We start from the raw sequence: 21699 nt of genomic DNA, 5'->3' as shown, positions 1-21699 counted from the left end.
TAAACAGACTGCTTATTCTTCCTAAAAATGAAAAACATACAGATCTTTAGGGTTACATACGCTCATCCTCAAATAATTTAATAAATTACATCATCCCAAATAAAATTTATAGGCAAATATTATTTAATAAAATGTAACACAGAGGTAATAAAACTTACTAATGTCTAGAAATGAAACGTTATGTTAAATATTAGAACCTCAGCACAGGAAAGGATGTAGACATGGCTTCTGGGCCTTCAGGACAGGGCTGTTGCCAAACGCCTCATCACACACCAACTCGTTGCTTCTCCCCAAGATCCTACCTACCTCTTCCTCAGCTGACAAGTTCAAAGAAAGAACACGCACCTTGGAGCTGTCACTGACTTGAGTCTTGGCTCTGCCACTTATTATATGAGTAATATTAGGCAAGTCTCCACTTCGGTGGGTTCATTTCTTTATCTGTAAAATGGGAAAATTTGCATTATCTTGTTCTTGACTTTTTTGCTGTGTTTTCGTAAGGTTAAATAATAAAGAAACATATTAGTTATGTTTTAAAAAGTTACTTCCTTCTATTTTAACAGAGACTTAAATTCCACTGGCATGGGTGGAAGTGGTTACTGGATAGAATGTTTTTCAGGCAGCTTTATGAGAGCCATCATGGAGCTTTGTGTTCCTTTCTGGGCAGTTCTATTTTTGTGCTTGTCATCAGTTCCCCTCCCAGACACTACCAGCCAGAAAAAGGCACTGCTGGGGAGGGCATGAAACAACCACTAATGGAGGCATTCATCCAAGGAGGGTTACACTGTGCTCTCTCCTGTCCCCAGCACCCACAGGTCCCGAGACTGAAGGAAATGTGATTGTTGGCCTGGTGGGAACAAGGGAATCATTAAGCTTGTGAGCAGAGGATGTCTTTGAGACGCAGGAAGGGGTAGTCCAGTCTTGCTTGCTTTCATGGCTTAGATCATGTGATGGTTTATGAGCCAATTGTGTGCACATGTGCCTTCAGGTTTTTTTTTGAGTCTTGGCTCTGCCACTTACTGTATGAGTAATATTAGGCAACTCTCCACTTTGGTGGGTTCATTTCTTTATCTGTAAAGAAGGCTTTTTTAGTCCACACTCTTTGGGTGACTTCTTTGCCACCATTAACTTGATTCTGGAGCCATTGCTTTTGCTTGGGCAAGGTCAGTTTTGCTGCACTTAGGAACAGTTATAGTCTCCATTTCTCTTACCCTTTCCTGCTTTCTGCCTTACGTCATTCAACATGAACTGGGGATCTATTTGAATTTTTTTTTTTTTTTTTTTTGAGACGGAGTCTCGCTCTGTCTCCCAGGCTGGAGTGCTGTGGCGCAGTCTCGGCTCACTGCAAGCTCCGCCTCCCGGGTTCACGCCATTCTCCTGCCTCAGCCTCTCCGAGTAGCTGGGACTACAGGCGCCCGCCACCACGCCCGGCTAATTTTTTTGTATTTTTAATAGAGACGGGGTTTCACCGTGTTCTCGATCTCCTGATCTCGTGATCCGCCCGCCTCGGCCTCCCAAAGTGCTGGGATTACAAGCATGAGCCACCGTGCCCGGCCCTATTTGAATTTTTAAAAGGGAGGTTTTACAACTTATTTTCCTGTCTAAGTACAGCACTCTGTTTTAGTGGGAGGATCTACAGCAGACTAGGAAATGGGCTAAGAGTCTTTGTTTGTGAAGAGATGGAAAATCAGCTGTATATATTGCTAGAATTATAAAAATTATTTTTCTAGTTTCACATATACTGCTGTTTTTCTCAATAGAAGTTAAAGGATGTATTTAAAATATTGCTCAACCCTCATTATTAGGACTTTTGGAATCTTAAAAAATTCTCTATATTTGTTTGTTTTTTTCAGAAGATGTAGAGAAAGATCTTTCTTTTCTGGGAGATAATGATAAAAGGTGTTTGCATTCACGCACATGTACAGACCCAGGCAAAGCCTGCCACACAATATGTATCCAGGCCTTGGAATGGAGTCACTTCTCTCCGAGTAAAAATTTTTTCTTCCCAAGAGAACATTCATTGTTATTGCCCTCAATTGGGAGTTGAGAGAGCCATTTCTTCTCCAGCTACCAGGAGACTTGAACAAATTTCCTATTTATTTTCACATCCTGGGACTTAGAACCACCAATCCCTAGAGAAAGAAAAGAAGAGAACATTGTGAAAAATTGTGTCACAAGGATTAACTGCCAGGCAGAGGTTTACTGGCTCTTATTTCTCCCAATCTTATTGGAGAATTAGCAATCCAAACAAAGTCTAGGAACGCACCTGGGTTTTGTTAGTGGTTTTCATTCTGTGGGTTGTGACTGGTTAGCAAGTATTGAAATCAACTTAGCCTGACTCACTTTGGTCCATGACTTCTCTGGATGGAGATTCTGAAGCCAAAGCTGATTGAAGACACCCAGCCTAGACTAAGAAGCTGACTCCCATTTGATTAGATGTCCCAATTTCTATAGGCATATCTCTGAGAGTGTTTTTCAACTTGAGGTTGTGGTTCATTGTTTGTGAAATTCATTTAGTAGTTGGCAACTATGTTTTAAAAATGATAAAATAGAATACAATGGATCATTATAGAAAATATCAGAGTACATCACACATAGCAAGAATAGGTATTTTATTAAACTGTTTCAGTTTATACACACACACACACACACACACAGACACACACATCCAAACACACATATATGTATTTGTGCACTGAGTCTCAATGTAAAATGTATTTCCAGTTATGGGTCCCAATATAATAAACAAATGATAAAATCAGATGGGACAGGGAAGAAGATGCAAAAAATGTCCTTACTAGGCTAGCAACTCTTTAGGCTCCCCAAGCCCACTTTCAAATCTGTAGTCTTCTTTTTATAGGCTGGTGGTGGATGATGCAGTAAAGGTTACAGGCCTAGTTTTGCTATTTTATAACTAAGTTCCATGAGGAAGGCACTTAGTACCTTACTTTAGAATGTGACAGTACATCTCTCCTGTTACTTTCAGAATCGAGGTCTTAAATGAATTTTTCAGACAACAGAATTACAGAGACTACGCCACGCACCAGCAGTACAAAATAAACAAAACTCTTGGAATAGCTACCTGGTGGGGCAATTTCATAATGTCCTAGTAACTGCTTTCTCCACAGAAGGGAAGAGCCACTTTTCGAAGACAAGTAGAAGTGGGAATTTCTGAAGTGGCCTCCAGGAAGCTGAAAGGGACAATGTTGGATGAGAGCAAGCAGCCATTTGTGAATTCTCACCTACAATTGCCTTCCTCATAGCCCAGACCAGAATCTGAAGCTTAAATGAATCATATTTAAGGAAACAAACTTAACTCACAGATAGGTAGAGGTGTTGACATGGTGAACTCCCCAAAAAACTATTAGTCAAGCAAAGCTAAGTTTATGCGATCCCCTGCAGTAAAGGCAGATACCACTTTGACAGACTTCAGAGTGTGTCAGAGGGGAGGTCAAGAGAAGTTATTGGAAGGGTTTTGTTGTTTGGGGTCAAGTGGTTTAAGATGGGTCTTTCAGCCGGGCGTGGTGGCTCACGCCTGTAGTCCCAGATCTTTGAGAGGCTGAGGCGGGTGGATCACGAGGTCAGGAGTTCAAGACTAGCCTGGCCAAGATGGTGAAATCCCGTCTCTACTAAAAATACAAAAAATTTGCCAGACGTGGTGGCGGGCACCTGTAATCCCAGCTACTCAGGAGGCTGAGGCGGAGAATTGCTTGAACCCGGGAGGCGGAGGTTGCAGTGAGCTGAGATCACGCCACTGCACTCCAGCCTGGGCAACAGAGCAAGACTCTGTCTCAAACAAAACAAAACAAAAACAAACAAACAAAAACAACGATGGGTCGTTCACACAAAGAACTGATTGAGAATTGGACAAATTTTATGTCATCATATAATTTGGATTGGTAGGTGCAACAAAGCATGAGTTTTGAAGTGAGTCTTGATAGTAAACTGCTGTTTGGTTAACGAGCTGGTTCCTAGGTGAGCAGTCTATTGTCTCGGTAAGAGAACTGCTTCTCCGTTTCAACAAACTCTTTGTCCAGATAGATGTGCTTGCAGGAATTTACACAAACAATCAAGTTAGTTATTGGTTGTAGACTTATTTTCCTGGGCGATAGTTTTCTGGAACACATACTTAAGCATGTTGACCCATGAGTGAAAAGGTTTACTTACCTTCATCACTGAGAAGTTGCTAAAAGTCAGAATCTCTAGCCATAAGATCATTAGATTTGTTTTATAGTTAATTTCCATCCTGTCTAGTGTTTTTGGAATGTTGGAGTTATTAATGATGTGCTGTTAGTTACTACTAGTGTTTAAAAATTAGGTGGAGAAAAAATGTGAAAGAAAAATATTTGCAATGGGAATTAGGTTGTTGAATTTTTTATTTTTCTTTTTGAGACAGAGTCTCGCTCTGTCACCCAGGCTGGAGTGCAGTGGCACAATCTCAGCTCACTGCAAGCTCCACCTCCCAGGTTCACTCGGTTCTCCTGCCTCAGCCTCCTGAGTAGCTGGGACCGCAGGCGGCCGCCACCACACCCAGCTAATTTTTTGTATTTTTTGGTAGAGATGGGGTTTCACCGTGTTAGCCAGGATGGGCTCAATCTCCTGAACTCGTGATCTGCCTGCCTCAGCCTCCCAAAGTGTTGGGATTACAGGTGTGAGCCACCGTGCCCGGCCCAGGTTGTTGAATTTTATTGATGTTTGTAAATTATTGAAAATTTCCATATAAGATAGGGAAAATAAGATAAAAATGTAGTTATGTGTTTTAAAACATAGCAGTATTTATAGTTTATGTATTATCCAGCAGATTGCTTTTTATCAGTTAATAATCAGTTAAGAGATTTATAAACATACTGTTAACAATTATATAATTACATATAAAATATAATATTTATAAATATGTAAGTATATTCATATTTGTATATGCAGTCAGTATTTTGGACTTATGATGAAATCAATGCACAGCTTTATTCTTGACTCCTGCCATCCCTTTAAACTTTATCACTGGAGATAATCCTCCCAGGCACTGGGTGAAAGTTTGGCAGAACCTATGACTGTCCTGCTTGCTCTTAGGCAACTGACATTCCTATGGTGACTTTAAGTGGCAAATCCAGGTTTGCTTCTGAAATGCTGGTGATTGAGTTCTGAAATGTTGGTGTTCAGCTACAAATATTGTAGATGGAAACTGGTAATTTTCATTAAAGTGGGTAGGTATAGTTCCCATGGCTCTTATTTTAAAGGAGCAGGTCTGTCTCTAAGGGTTTGAGACCTCCTTGCTATTTCTTCTCTTGTCTTCTGATTTCCTCTGTTCTTCCCACAGTGTCTTCCCCACCTGTCTTTTCAATCTAGTCCTTAAGTAAGGGGTCAGGTGATCAACTCAACTGGTATTTTTAAAACTTATTTTTACCTCCTTTTGCTAAATCAATTTTTCCCAAATCTTTCTAAGATAAATCTTGTATCATGTCATAGAAGCAGTGTAGCATGTATGAGAATTAGCTAATAGAATTTAGAATCAGATGGATATGGGTATGAAGGCTCTGGTTCTTATTGTCTTTGTAAGCTGGAGATAATATTTTGGAAGAATGATATAAAAAATTAGAAATGTGTGTGTGTGTGTGTGTGTGTGTGTGTGATAGAGAATGAATGAGAAATGCTATTTGCCTGGCATAGTACTGGTGCAGTATAAACACTGGTATATGAAAACATTGGTATATGAAATATAAACACAATTTAGTTATTAATTATTCTAGGAAATTACCTTATTATTTGCATTTGAAATCCACAGATAATACAAGTGTAACCAATTAATTGATCAAGTAGCTGGTGATTTAATGAATGTTTTTCTTGTCCCAGCAGTGTGCAGCAGGTAAGAGTCAAAGATTCAGCATCCCTGTTCTCATCGAGCTCCCTGTTTTGTTAGAGAAATTAGACATATGCAGAAAAACAATTAGATTATAGAACATTACAAAAGGGAATATAATCAAAAGGTACATTTTGTGAAACAGGAAATGTTTTATAAGAACAGTGGCAAGACTGACCCATTTACCTTTAGCTGATTGTCACTTTCCTTATCATCTCAGGTTTTAAGAAAATCAGCAGTTGTATTTCTTAGGAAGTATTAAGCTGCAAGTAGCATTATTCTCAACTCAAGGTAACTAAATCAATGGGATTTCTTCTCTCACTTAAAAGTAAGCCCAGGGTGGATAGTTCCAGGTTTGGCTATGTCAGGAGCATAACCACATTATTGAGAATCAAGCTGCATTGTTTTCTTTCTGTTCAGGCATCCTAGGGTTTGTACCCCTATGACAGTTGGCTGCCACAGTTCCAGACATCTTATCTTTCCTCCACCTCCATAGGCTAAACAATGTTCCCCCAAAAGATATCCACATCCTAATCCCTGTGTATTAGTCTGTTTTCACACCACTGATAAAGACATACCCAAGACTGGGCAGTTTACCAAAAAAAAAAAAAAAAAAAAAAAAAAAATGGTTTAATAGACTTACAGTTCCGTGTGGCTGGGGAGGCCTCACAAACATGGTGGAAGGTGAAAGGCATATGTCACATGGTAGAAGACAAGAGAAGAGAGCTTGTGCAGGGAAACTCCCCCTTATAATAACCATCAGATCTTATTAGACTTACTCACTATCATGAGAACAGCACAGGAAAGACCTGCTCCCATGATCCAATTACCTCCCACTGGGTCCCTCTTACAACACGTGGGAATTCAAGATGAGATTTGGGTGGGGACACAGCCAAACCATATCATTCCACCTCTGGCCCCTCCCAAATCTTGTGTCCTCACATTTGAAAACCAATCATGCCTTCCCAACAGTTCCCCAAAGTCTTAACCCATTTCAGCATTAACTCAAAACTCCACAGACCAAAGTCTCATCAGAGACAAGACAAGTTCCTTCCACCTATGAGCCTGTAAAATCAAAAGGGACTTAGTTACTTCCTAGATATAATGGGGATACAGGCATTTCATAAATACAGCCATTCCAAATGGGATAAATTGGCCAAAAAAAAGGAGCTACAGGCCCCATGCAAGTCTGAAATTTAGCAGGGTAGTCAAACCTTAAAGCTCCAAAATGATCTCCTTTGACTCCATGTCTCATATCCAAGTCATGCTGTTGCAAGAGGTGGGTTCCCATGGTTTTGGGCAGCTCAGCCCCTGTGGCTTTGCAGGGATCAGCCTCCCTCTTGGCTGCTTTCATGGAATGGTGTTGAGTGTCTGCAGCTTTTCCAGGCACATGGTGCAAACTGTTTGTGGATCTACCATTCTGGGGTCTGGAGGATGGTGGCCCTCTTCTCACAGCTCCACTAGGTGGTGCACCAATAGGGACTCTGTGTGGGCATTCTTACCCCACATTTCCCTTCCAAACTGGGCTACAGAGGTTCTCCATGAGAGCCCCACCCCTGCAGCAAACTTCTGCCTGGACATCCAGGTGTTTCCATACATCCTCTGAAATCTAGGCAGAGGTTCCCAAATCTCAATTCTTGACTTCTGTGTACCAGCAGGCTCAACACTTCGTGGAAGCTGCCAAGGTTTGGGGCTTCCACCCTCTGAAGCAACAGCCTGAGCTGTACCTTGGCCCCTTTTAGCCATGACTGGAACAGCTGGGATGCAGGACAGAAAGTCCCTAGGCTGCACACAGCACAGGGGCCCTGGGCCCAGCCCATGAAACCATGTTTTCTTTCTAGGCCTCCAGGCCTGTGATCAGAGGGGCTGCCGTGAAGATCTCTGACATGCCTGGAGACATTTTCCCCACTGTCTTGGGGATTAACATTTGACTCCTCATTACTTATGCAAATTTCTGCAGCTGGCTTGAATTTCTCCTCAAAAAATGGGATTTTTTTTTCTATTGCATTGTCAGGCTGCAAATTTTTCAAACATTTATGCTCTTCTTTCCTTATAAAACTGAAGGCCTTTAACAGCACCCAAGTCACCTCTTGAATGCTTTGTTCCTTAGAAATTTCTTCTGCCAGATACCTTAAATGATCTCTCTCCAGTTCAAGTTCCACAAATCTCTAGGGCAATGGAAAAATGCCACTTGCCTCTTTGCTAAAACATAACAAGAGTCACCTTTGCTACAGTTCCCAAGTTCCTCATCTCCATCTGAGAACACCTCAGCCTGGGCCTTGTTGTTCATATCACTATCAGCATTTTTGTCAAAGCCATTCAACAAGTATCTAGGGAGTTCCAGACTTTCCCACATTTTCCTATCTTCTTCTGAGCCCTCCAAACTGTTCCAATGTCACTTCCACATTTTCAGGTATCTTTTCAGCAACATCCCACTCTACTGGTACCAATTTACTGTATTAGTCCATTTTCATGCTGCTGATAAAAATGTACCTGAGACTGGGCGATTTACAGAAAAAAAAAGGTTTAATGGACTTGCAGTTTCACGTGGCTGGGGAGTCCTCACAATCATGGTGGAAGGTAGAAGGCATGTCTCACATGGTGGCAGACAATAGAAGAAAGCATGTGCAGGGAAACTCCCCTTTATAATAACCATCAGATCTCCTGAGACTTACTATCACAACAATAGCATGGGAAAGACCTGCCCCCATGATTCAATTACCTCCCATCAGATCCCTCCCACAACATGTGGGAATTCAAGATGAGATTTTGGTGGGGACACAGCCAAACCATATCACCCTGGTACTTGGCAATGTTATTTTATATGGCAAAAAGGGACTTTGCAGAAGTGATTAAGGATCTTGAGATGGGGAGGTTATCCTGGGTTATCCCTAAATGCTATCACAAGTATTTTTGTGTGTGTGTTTGTTTTTTGAAACAGAGTCTTGTTCTGTCGCCAGGCTGGAGTGCAGTGGTGTGATTTCGGCTCACTGCAACCTCTGCCTCCCAGGTTCAAGCAATTCCCTTGCCTCAGCCTCCCAAGCAGCTGGGACTATAGGTGCACTCCACCATGCCCGGCTAATTTTTTATCACAAGTACCTTTAGAAAAAGGAGGCAGAGGAAGATTTGAGACACAGAAGAGAGAAGGCAATGTTACCACAGACACATAAATTAGAGTGATGTAGATACTAAGCAATGCCTACTGCCATAAGAGGCTGCAAAAGGCAAGGCATGGATTCTCCCCTAGAGCCCCAGAGGGAGTGTGGCCCTGCTAACACCTTGATTTGGACCCAGTGATACTGACTTTGGATGTCAGTATCCAACAAATAAACATTTGTTGGTTTAAGCTGCCAAGTTGGTGGTAATTTGTTATATCAGCTATTGTAAACTAAAATGGAGTGAAATGGGGCATCTCTTTGCCAGTGTTTCCATTTACAGAGAGAAAATCTTTTCCAGAAATCCACTATAGACTTCACAGGTGCTTAGGAAATAAGTATCTGGCAATTTTAGCCTCTAACTACTCTGCAAGCAAGGAAAAAATATGGTGTAATAGTTTTGGGAAAAGCAACCAATTGTGTCTTCCGTGATAGCAAATAAAGTGACCAATTCACAGATAGTAGGAGGGAGATGGAACTGGAACATATCATTCTGGCCAAATCCCAAAGTCAAGCATTGGAACCTACTGAATTTAAAAGTTGACTGCACTCTTACAGTGAACAGTTTCACCAGCATCAGGGTATCACATTGTCTTTTCTACCAAGTGAATCAGTGTTCTTCTGTGAGGACACAGATAGAGGCACTGCCAAGGAAATAGGACACTTTTCCCTGGGATAAGTTCTTACCCAACTTGGGTAAGAACACAAGGAAGCACACAAGCAAAGGAACACTTTTTTCTTGAGGTAGAGATTCCTTAGCAATGTTTAACCACCACGGCATTCTATCTTCTGACTCTTGGTTCCATCTTCTGCGATGCTGTCCACATGTAAAGGAGGTGTATTCTCAGCTTTCTGCTCCTTTATGGATGGCTTCCCTGAAATTCCAAATTTCTAATTCACACAAAGATAATCATCTAGAGGATCTTCCTGTTGGCTCTTCACCAGCTGATTTGGGGGAGAAGGGAACTCTTTTGTTTTGCATTCAGAGTTTAGTGCTTGTGTGAATATTTGCCTCCCTTTTATACTAACTAAGCTGGCTGAAGACCTGAAGGCTCTGGAATAGCTCAGTTTCTGCTACAAAGAGAGGGAGAAGCCCTGCTAGGAGATCCCTATACTTAGAGCATTTGTTTGAGTTAAACATCTTTCAAATTTGACTGGTAGTTCTACACTCAAGTATATGTCTCTCTTTTTTTCTTTATTAATTGAAAAAATGTGGAAGGTTTTGACTTTGGCTTACAGAGTGTTCTAAAACACAAAATCTTGTTATGTGGAAAATGCCTCTTTTTGCTACTCTCAAATAGGAATAAATTTGAAAGGAACCCACACAGAGACCATCAAGCAATGTAATGGCTCTTTGTTGCCCCCAAAATTCACAGGCAAATGCTTTTGCTGACCCACAACTTGGGACCAGTGAGGATTTAAATCTACTACTTATGGGATTGTAATTCTCCTACTGGGCTGTTAATTTGATTGTTTATTAAAGCTCTGCTGACTTGTTCATTTAATGTATTTGACATACTGGGCCCTTAACTTCAATATATAGCACTGGTTACATTTCAAGTGTCTAACAGCTACAAGTGGCTAGTGGCCATTGCAGTTCTAGAGTCAGTCCATTGCTGTATCATCTGCACATTAGTAAGTCTCAAGATAACATTTTCAGCCAGGTATTGGCACTTACAGGCAGGAGTATAGACCAGATATTTTGCAGAAGGTAAGTTTTCACTGGGCCCTTAGCTTACATTGGATAGACGCTCATCTACTTTCTATATTGCCTATCTGATGTCTATATATATATGTCTTTTATGATCCTGGAATATCCCTCTTGAGAATTCTTAGGAAGAGACAGAATATAGGAGAAAGTCACATAATAAATGCATGCTTGAGGGCAACGTCTAAGATCAATACTGTAAGAACTTTAGCCTGGGCACAGTGGCTCACACCTATAATCCCAGCACTTTAGGAGACTGAGACGGAAGGCTTTGAAATCGGGAGTTTGAAATCAGCCTGAGCAACATAGTGAGACCCCATCTGTATTAAAAACAAACAAACAAACAAAAAACTAGTTAGTGCAGTGGCTTGTGCCTATAATTTCAGCTACTTAGGAGGTTGGAGAATCATTTGAGCCCAGGAATTTAACACTGCAGTAAGCTATGATCACGCCACTCCACTCCAGCTTGGGCAACAGCATGAGACCCCATCTCTAAAAATAAAAATACAAAATAAAACTTTGGACACCAAGGGCTGATGTGATATATGGTTATATTTCTATATTTCTCTCCTTCCTCTTTTGTTTGTTGTCTCTTTCTGAAGTTCTTCCTCTTTTTAGTATTGATACTTTTCCTCTTCTTACTACTTCTTTGACATAATATTGGAGCCTTGAATATCTGGGGCTGCTTTCACTGTTAGGGATACAGTTTTTAGGTAAACATAGTAAATTAGCAAGAAGAACAAACAGAGAACATTAGAGAGGCCACAAAATTTTTCTGAATTTACACTATATGAAAAATTATCCAGTGTGGAAAGAGATAGGATTTCAAACCTTGAGTTGACAAAGGTTATGATTTTGGCCAAAATTTATGGACTTAAAATTTCAGATATTTGACTTTTAGGCTACTGACAAATATATCTGTTAGGAGTGCTTTCAGCTGCAAATAACAGAATTCCTGATCAACAGTAGCTTAAACGTGGAGAGGTTTCATGTTCTTAGGTAACAAGGAGCCTTCAGGTAACTGAATGCTGGCATTGGTTCTGCTGTTTGACAGAATCCTCAGAGATTCCACTCCACCATCCTTAGTGTACTCGTGTTCAACTAAATGCTTGCTACCTCATGGACACAGATGGTTGCTGACACAGCAGACACTGAATCTTTGTTCAAGGAAGAAATATGTTCTCATCAGAAAAACAAAAGCTTTTCGAGAACTCTGTGTTCCCTGGGAAGCCCCAGCTACAAGACAGACTGGGAAAATGAGTAATTAGCTTCTTAGTCTCTAAAGTGGATGATGGAAGAGAGAAGACACTATTGAGTTAGTGAGCAAACGATGACAGCCATAATGTGGTTCTCTAACAGCTGATGTAGTAGCTGACATATATTGAGGGCTTGTGGGATATAAGATATACAAGCATTTCACAGATATAATTTCCTCCGATCCTCACAACAATTCCTTGATTTATGCCTACTATTATTATCCCTCCATTCTTAGTTGAGAAAACTATATCTTAGAAATGCCAATTAATTTACCCAAATCACATGGAAATTCCCTTGTTGTGTTACCATATCTCCATCATGACCAAATAGCTACCCTTATTCGTAGATTCCCTTCCACATAATTTTTACGTTTTTTGAAATAATGGCTTAATATTTTACTCCATAAAGGCAGAGTGATGGAGAGGAAGGAGTCAGGGTAACTTAGTTTCTGGCTTGAGAAATTCCGATAGTATGGCTCATTCCCTGAGAAAGGAAGGGTGGTTTTTGGCAGACATTATGTACATCCCATGTCAGGTGGGTTTGGTAGAGGGTACCTATTGGTCATCCAAGTGGCTCATGTTAAGAGGTGTCTGGAGTGAAGGAGAAATTTCATAGAATTGACCTATGATGTCTAAGAGATTGATGATCACAACCAAACCAGTATCACCTTCCTAAAACTTCCTTTTCTTAAGAAATAAGAAAGTAAGCAGAAGAGATGTAGGGATGAGTAATGGATACAAGTGGCTTCTTTTCTGCTCACCAATACTGTGGGAGGAAGTTTCTGAGACAGCCCCGATTATGCCTGCCTCCCAATATCCCCGATTATGCCTGTCTCCTTGTGTATGAACCTACTCTCCCTTGAGTGATCTGGGCCTGTGACTTCCTTCTGATTAATAGGATAACAATAAAGGTGATAAGCTATCATTTCCATAATTATGTAACAAGCATGTAACCTCTGTCTCATTAGCAGATTTTCTCTATTTGTCTTCTTGGCTTTCATGCTTTGGTGAAGGAAATAGCCATGTTCAAGAGCCCTGTGTAGCAAGAAGAGGTTCATGTGGCAAGGATCTTAGGGTAGCTGTTGGCCAACAGCTAGCAAGGAACTGAGACCCTCAGTCCAGCAGCCTTTGAGGAACAGAGTTCTGCCAACAACCTGAGTGAGCTTGAAAGTAGATCCTTCCCCATCCAAGCTTTCAGATGAGACCCTAGCCCTGGTCACCAATATGATTGTATCCTTGTGAAAGACCCTGAAGCAGAGGATGCAGCTCAGCTGGATTCCTGACCCACAGATATGGAGATAATAAATGTGTGTTGTTGAAACCATTACACTATGGTAATTTATTAAATGCCAATAGATAACACATACAAACACCCAGAGTTTAGTTGAGGGATCAGGGGATAGGCCCATGTGGCCATTAGCTGTGGTATATGCTTACCTAATTCAAGAGTCAAAGGAGAGCAGACTATCTTTTACAGTTCTGAAATACAGAAGGGAGATCGCTTATATTTGGAAATAAATTACTTGGTGGGTCAATTAAAACCAGAACTGAGAATCAAAGCATTTGATTCACTGGAGAAAAGAGAAAACCCTGAGAGGAATGCAGTTACATTTAGAGCAGCCTCTGAGCAGCAACAGCTGGTGTCTGAATGAGGCCAAGACATCCTATGGGAGTGGTATATGAGCCTCGGGAGGCAAATAAACATTAGACATAACCATGCAGCAAAAGGCTGTAGGAAGCCAGGGAATCAAGGGGAGTATCATGGAAAGTTGTAGATTTTCCTCTACTGGAATCCATAAAGAATAAGGGATCTTGTAAAATAACTTTTAAAAAATTCAAAATAGTGATTACAATCATTCAGTGTTCCTGTTGTGTGAGCAATTTCCTTTCTTTCCTTTCTCCTCTTCTATCTTACAGTAGCCATTGACACTTTTTACATTAATCTACTCAGGCTTTCATAATAAAATACCACAGTCTAGGTATTATGCAAGACAAAAATTTACTTTCTTGCAGTTCTGGAGGTGAGAAGTCCAAGATCAAGGTGCCTTCAGGGTGAGGCTCCAGTGAGGCCTGTCTTCCTGGCTTGCCAGAGGCTGCCTCCTAGCTGTTTCCTCACATGGCCTTATCTCTCTGTGTATGTGGAAAGAGAGCAGTCTCTGGCATCTCTTTTCTTCTTCTTTTTTTTTTTTTTTTTTTTTTTTTTTTTTTTTTGAGAAGGAGTCTTGCTCTGTCGCCCATGCTGGAGTGCAGTGGCGTGATCTCGGCTCACTACAACCTCAGCCTCCTGGGTTCACACCATTCTCCTGCCTCTGCCTCCCTAGTAGCTGGGACTACAGGTGCCCGCGACCATGCCTGGTTAATTTTTTGTATTTTTAGTAGAGACGGGGTTTCACCGTGTTAGCCAGGATGGTCTTGATCTCCTGACCTCGTGATCTGTCTGCCTCAGCCTCCCAAAGTGCTGGGATTACAGGTGTGAGACACTGCACCCAGCCTCTTCCTCTTCTTATGAGGACACCAGTTCTACTGGGTTAAGGCCCCACCTTTATGACCCCATTTAGCATTAATTACCTACCAAAAGGCCCTGTCTCCACATATAGTCCCATTGAGGGTTATGGCATCAACATATGAATTTGGGATTGGAGGTGGATACAATTCAGTCTGTAGTACTTTCTAACCACTAAATGCCTATAAAATGTAAGCTCAGTAAGGGCAGGGACTTGGGCTGTGTTTTTCATTGAGCTGTCTTATCTTTCCAAGGCCCATTACAGTGCCTGGCACAGGCACATAGTAGGCCCTCAATAAATGTTTGTTGAATGAATGAACGATGGTCTCTTCTCTCTGATGCTCTGAGACTGAGGAAATCTCTGAGATCAGGTAACAAGGCATTTTTTTTTCCATAAGAGGTGGAAAGTTTTTATGTAGTATTGTATAAAATATTTTTCAGTTTTATGATAAGATCTATAAAGATGCTCAGTCGTCGCCGCTAGCCCATGCACCATGTCCTCCCACTGCTCTGTGCTCCTCCGCCAGTGGCAATGGAAGAAGAGATCCCCGTGCTCTTCATTGACAATGGCTCCTGCATGTGAAAAGCAGCTTTGCTGGGACAGTGCCCTCTGAGCCATGTTCCCCTCCATCGTTGGGCACCCCTGGCACCAGGGCGTGATGGTGGGCATGGGCCAGAAGGACTCCTACATGGACGACGAGGCCCAGAGCAAGTGCAGCATCCTGACCCTGAAATACCCCATCAAGCATGGCATGGTCACAAACTGGGACGACATGGAGAAGATCTGGCACCACGTTTTCTACAAGGAGCTGCGTGTGGCCCTGGAGGAGCAGCTGGTGCTGCTGACCGAGGCCCTGCTAAACCCCAGGGCCAACAGGGAGAAGATGACTCAGATCATGTTTAAGACCTTCAACACCCTGGCCATGTACGTGGCCATTCAGGCTGTGCTGCCCCTCTACATCTCTGGTTGCACCACTGGCATTGTCATGGACTCTGGAGATGGGGTCACCCACACGGTGCCCATCTACAAGGGACACACCCTCCCTCACACCATCTTGAATCTGGACCTGGCTGGCCAGGACCTTACTGACTACCTCATGAAGATCCCTACCTAGCGCGACTATAGCTTCACCACCACGGCCAAGCGGAAACTCATGTGCGACATCAAGGAGAAGCTATGCTATGTCGCCCTGGACTTTGAGCAGGAGATGGCCACTGCTGCATCCTCCTCCTCCCTGGAGAAGAGCTACGAGCTGCCTGACAGCCAGGTCATCATTATCAGCAATGAGCGGTTCTGGTGTCCAAAGCACTGTTCCAGCCTTCCTTCCTGGGCATGGAATCCTGTGGCATCCATGAAAGTGCCTTCAGCTCCATCATGAAGTGTGACATGGACATCCCCAAAGACCTGTACGCCAACACAGTGCTGTCTGGTGGCACCACCATGTACCCTGGCATCACCGATAGGATGCAGAAGGAGATCACCACCCTGGCACCCAGCACCATGAAGATCAAGATATCGTGCCCCCAGAGTGCAAGTACTTCGTGTGGATCGGTGGCTCCATCCTGGCCTCACTGTCCACGTTCCAGCAGATGTGGATTAGCAAGCAGGAGTACGACGAGTCGGGCCCCTCCATCGTCCACCACAAATGCTTCTAACTGTACTGCGAGCAGATGCATAGCATTTGCTGCATGGGGTAATTCAGAAGTATAAATTTGCCCCTGGCGAATGCATACACCTCACGCTAGCCTCACGATACTGGAATAAGCCTTTGAAAAGAAATTGTCCTTGAAGCTTGTATCTGATACCAGCACTGGAGCATAGAAGTTGTTGCTGATTTTGACCCTGTATTCCAGATAACTGTTGCCCTTGGTATTTGTTTAATACCCTGTACATATCTTTGATTTCACCCCTTAGTACACGTGGCTTGGTCACTTCGTGGCTGAGGTAAGAATGTGCTTGTGGAAGACAAGTCTGTGGCTTGGTGAGTCTGCGTGGCCAGCAGTCTCTGATTTGTGCAGGGTATTAATGTGCCAGGGCTGCGTGTTCTGGGATTTCTCCTGAGGCTAGCAAGGGCTCCTGAACCAGTTGTTTCTGTCCTACCAGTCTGTCGGGGTTGGAAAAGTCCAAGCCATAGGACCCAGTTTCCTTTATATTTGCTCATGTTTTCCTGCCGGAACACAGTGGGCTGTTACTTGCTTTGAGTTGGAAGCGGTTTGCATTTATACCTGTAAATGTATTCATCCTTTTGATTTATGTAAGTTTTTTCTTTTTTTTTTTGTACGGAATTCTCAATTCTTTAAAGAGATACAACACATTTTTGTTTTCTACTATTATGTGAGGACATTAGGCCCCAGCAACACACCATGGTGTAAGGAAAAATAAAAGTGTTGCCATAAAAATATGTATAAAGATAAACAATCTGACTTAGATTATTTATTTAATAAATCATCTGATTTATTCACCCATTTCTTCTATCAAAGATTTACTGTGCACCTAGTAGATATTCATCATACGGTCAGGTGCTGTGGGTGAAGCTAAGCAGGGTAAGACACCATCCTTATTCTCAAAGCATTTGCCATGTGCTTGCTGGGGAATGTGGTCAACACAGGAAGCAGTTATGTAGCCACACAATTATGTATAAAAGAATCACTAGAAAGATCATACTTCCCTTCCCTGAGAACTAATAAGAGGATGCAGTCGTAAGCAAAACAGAATGGATACCTGCTAGGTAAAAGGCAAATATTTCTTTATGGCAGAGTTGTTTAAGAATTGATAGAAGTAGCTCAGGTAAGCTTAAAACTAAAACAGAGTCCTGTAAAACTCCACTATGAGGCACCTGAGATAATATGAAGTGGGCATTTGGTTATTGGCTCCCATCTTTTGCCAAGCTCCCATATACAAACAGGAGCAGGCTCAAACTTTTATCTTCAAGGGTACAGGAAAGAGAGAGGAGAAAAGGGCAGGGAAGGAAAGGCCCACTGGGTAATGACAGGCAACCTGTCCCCAGAAGCAGAGAAGGGGAAGGGGGGTTTCCATGTTCTTAGAATCCCCTCGACCTGATCTTCCTGAATTGGGCTGACAACCACCAGAGATTCCTTGAATCTTCGCTGCTGTCCTTAGACAGCCATAGGACCCAGAATTGTCCCTATTGATATTTAACCTGGAGAAGACGACCACCAGAACCAATGGCATAAAATCACAGCCGGACCTGCAGAACCCAAGGCTGGCTAGCTGCCTGGACTTGCCTAGTCACTCCCTAATCTTGATCCTAGCACTATGGGAGGCTGAGGTAGGCACATTGCTTGAGCCCAGGAGTTCAAGACCAGCCTGGGAAATATGGTGAAACCCTCTGTATAAAAAATAAAAAAATTAGCCAGGCACAGTGGCATGCACTTGTGGTCCCAGCTATTTGGGAGGGTGAGGTGGGAGGATCACCTGAGCCCAAGAGGTCGAGGCTGCAGTGAGCCATGATCGTGCCACTGCACTCCAGCCTGGGTAACACAGTGAGACTGTGTTTCCAAAAAAAAAAAAAAAGTGACCCACATTTTACACATCTGCATTTTTATACCTCAGTTATTTTGTTAAGATTTTCCTCCAGTATTTACGACTGGAAGGTTAGCTACCTTTGGGCCTGAATAGATCTGATACAGCCCTGTCTGAGCATAGGACACTGAGCCCTAGTCTTTCTCATGTTTCTTTCTGCCTGTGGATCTATGAATCAAGGATCCCAATTCTACCCTCCGCTGTACAATTTCAGAAACAAAGCATGGCTCAACTTACCTGAGCACATCACTCCTGGCAAGATCTGCCCACTGTTCCAGGAACAGAAACAATATTCCACACAAACCGGGACTGAGACTGTGTGCTATGGTGGAAATCGCTGTGCTGGTAACAGACACAGCAGGGCTAAGGCTCATACAAGGACAGGAGTGAACAGCAATGCCCAAGCACTCCTTTTACCCTCCTGGAGATTTCACTCTTTGTTTTATTTCTGCCAAGCCCTCTGGTATAGGGTACTTCACTCTTGGCATTAGCTGGCTTCCTGTGGTGTTAAATGAGTTCAAATACTACAAACGTGTGACAGCATTTTATAAACCCTGAGGCACGATGACAATGTACAGGCTGGCTGTAGCTATGGCCACTCTACCCTTTCTTCTTCTCGTCCAAATGTGGGGTGCAGTGCAGTGTTGAAAACTGTAGGCTCTGGACTCAGACTACCTGACCTTGAAGCTTTAAGTTATTTATTTAACTTTTGCTCATCTAGGCTTCCTCATCTTAAAAATGAAGGAATACTAATACGAATCAACTTTATAAGATGGTCTTGAGGTTTAACTGAGGAAAAACTTATGTAAAGGAGAGCATGGGGAACAAAATATTTAATAGAAATATTAGTTGATATTCCTTAAGTGAACAGAGCTAGATGCTAACTTTTCTCTGGTTTCTTTTCCTCAGTGTTATCTTTTCAACATGTTGCCTTGGCACTACCAGTAGATAGCAGTGGTCTAGCCAAGGGCCTGAATGAGAGCTATTTAGGGATTATGAGTTGTAACAAAACAACAACATAGATAATATATTTCCAGGGTAGGCCAGGGTAGATTACTGTTCTAAAGGATGTCACCTGTAAGGCCTTGAGAAAAGTATAGGCTGTTAGAAAACTTTCTCCCAGCACTGTTACCATTTATGGGAAACTGATAGAGATTTAACATCTACATTTGCTTATCTCATCTGTGGCTACATTTGCTTGTCTCTTCTCTGACACATTTCTTATTGTGACACATCCTATTGAAAGAAGAACTGCAAGTCTCTTTTCAGGAATTGTATGAATTCAATTTTCATACATTGGGATGAGAGGGTAAGAATGAGTATGAAGTAGAATGTTTCTTTTAAGAGGACTCTGAGTCCTCAGGCAGTCTGGGGGATAATCAATGATATTTCTAGTGAAGAAAATGACGATGAAAGAAAATCATTCAGATTTCTGGCTGCACATTGTCAATTAAACTCATAGTTTATTTTTACTCTCTTCAAAACCTTGTTAGAAAAAGGAAGAATGTTGTAAGCCCACAAGGACAGGAAGAGTAGCAACAACATTTGGAAGCTAGAACGCTGAAGAAAGTTTGTTGCTTACTTCACAGATTAGAGACAGCTGAAATCTAAGCAGGTTTCTTTGCATCAGCCTCCTCAGGAGGCAACCCAGGGGGATGATGCAAAGGAAAGAAGTTCAGTAATTTTAGGTGCCAGGTAACTGAAAGTGGGGTGAAGGTAGGACTAAATATAGACTGTTTGACATATAGAATAAAAGGCAACTAGAATCCTAGATCACTCTCCCATCCCGTTTCCACCTGAGAAGATGACTAGAGGCCAGATTCCCTGGAGAGATGAAACTAGGAAGAATTGGGTACCAGGGATGCCAGCTACAGCTGAGGTGGGTATGAGACCGTACTGAAGACACTCTACATACTGGGTGGCTCCCTTTTCTGTAAGCTCCTAGAATATTGGCCACTAGACTTAAACTCTCCAGGCAGGAGATTGAATGACTCTTCTCTGAATAAATTGATTAGCCAAAGAGAAAAGCTATAACATAGAGTTAGAAGTCAGTCCCACAGTGAAACTGCATATCCAGATCAACCCACCGTGAAATTCAGTCAACAAGCTCCACTCATAATCACACAATCAATCCAGTCACACTTTTCAGTGTTTCCCTAAAATATAAGCAAGGGATCAAGGACAATAAAACATTTGAGAAAAGCCTCTAAACAAGGTTTTACTAATCTCAACGCTACTAATATTTGGGGCTGGATAATCCTTGTTGTGCTGGGCACAGTGGCTCATGCCTGTAATCCCAGCATTCTGGGAGGCCAAGACAGGAAGATCACTTGAACATAGGAGTTCGAGACCAGCCTGGACAACATGGACAAACCCCATCTCTACAAAAAATAAAAAAATTAGCCAACGATGTTGGTGTACGCTTGTAGTCCCAGGTACTTGGGAGGCTGAGACAGAAGTATAACCTGACCCTGGGAAGGTTGAGGTTGCAGTAAGCCATGATCGTGCCACTGGACTCCAGGCTGGGTGACAGAGTGAGACCCTGTCTCAAAAAAAGAAAGAAAGAAAAAAAGAAAAAGCAGGAGGTAATAGAAAAGAAACATTCAGGAATAAAAAAAATCCTCTCAGAAATTAAATAATGTCAACAGAAAGAAAAATAAATAAAAGTGTTGAAAGATAATGTTGCAGAAATTTCCCAGAAAAATAGAGCCAAAAAGTCAAAGAGATAGAAAATTGTAGAGAAAGAAAACAGGAATTTGAGCATAATTTTGGAAGACTTAAGGTCCAACTAGTAGATATCCTTCAAATAATAGGAGGGAACAGTGAGATAGATATAGGGGAGGAAAGTTTCAAATAAGCTGTTTGGTATGGTTTCCTGTGTCCCTACCTAAATATCATCTTGAGTCATAATAAACAGCACATGGGAAGGGCAGGGTGAGGTGGAGATAATTGAATCATGGGGGTGGTTTCTCCCATACTGTTCTCATGGTAGCGCATAAGTCTCAAAAGATCTGATGGTTTTATAAATGGGAGTTCCCCTGCACAAGTTCTCTTTTGCCTTCCGCTATGTAAGACGTGCCTTTGCTTCTCCTTTGGCTTTCACCATGATTATGAGGCCTTCCCAGCCATGCTGAATGGTGAGTCCATTAAACCTGTTTCCTTTATAAATTACCCAGTTGGGTATGTCTTTGTTTGCAGCACGAGAATGAACTAATACACTCTCTTCAAGAAAAACGTCCGCAATGGAAGGATATGAATTTCTAGATTGAAAGGACTTATAAGGAATCAAATACATGAAACTCAGAGCAGTTGAGACAAAGCAGCCCTAAAAGCTTCCAGGAGAAAATATCGTTCACGTAAAAGGGTCAGAATTTAGAATGACATAAGCCTTCTAGAAGCTGGAAAACAATGGAGTGATGCCATCAAAACCCTGAATAAATTTCCACAAACCAAACTATTATTCAAGTGTGAAGGTGCAATAAAGACATTTTCAGACATGCAAGATCTTGTAAAACTTACCTTCCATGCTCCACTTCTTCAGTGAAGATACTGGGAAATATGCTCCGTCATAACTAGGAAGTAAACTTTTTTTCTCATTCATGTGTTCAGTGGAGGTCAGGTATGATTACGGAGGCTCTGATGGGCTCCCCAAATCCCATTATGAGTCCTTACCAGGTAAGGC

General features: G+C 42.1%; 1 long non-coding RNA gene and 1 pseudogene across 3 annotated transcripts in view; both read left to right on the top strand.

Moving 5' to 3' along the window:
• Positions 1–21699, top strand: part of LOC115832438 — a 79667-nt gene that overhangs the window by 27463 nt on the left and 30505 nt on the right. The gene's annotated exons all lie outside the window — the stretch shown is intronic.
• Positions 14928–16129, top strand: LOC101179488 (annotated as a pseudogene). The gene has a single exon (XR_001114341.2). The product of XR_001114341.2 is annotated as an actin, clone 302-like (transcript).

The sequence above is a fragment of the Nomascus leucogenys genome, chromosome 22a (assembly GCF_006542625.1).
Source record: "Nomascus leucogenys isolate Asia chromosome 22a, Asia_NLE_v1, whole genome shotgun sequence".
NCBI lineage: Eukaryota > Metazoa > Chordata > Mammalia > Primates > Hylobatidae > Nomascus > Nomascus leucogenys.
The sequence above is the reverse complement of the archived record's forward strand: the minus strand, read 5'-3'. Positions and strand labels throughout refer to the sequence as shown.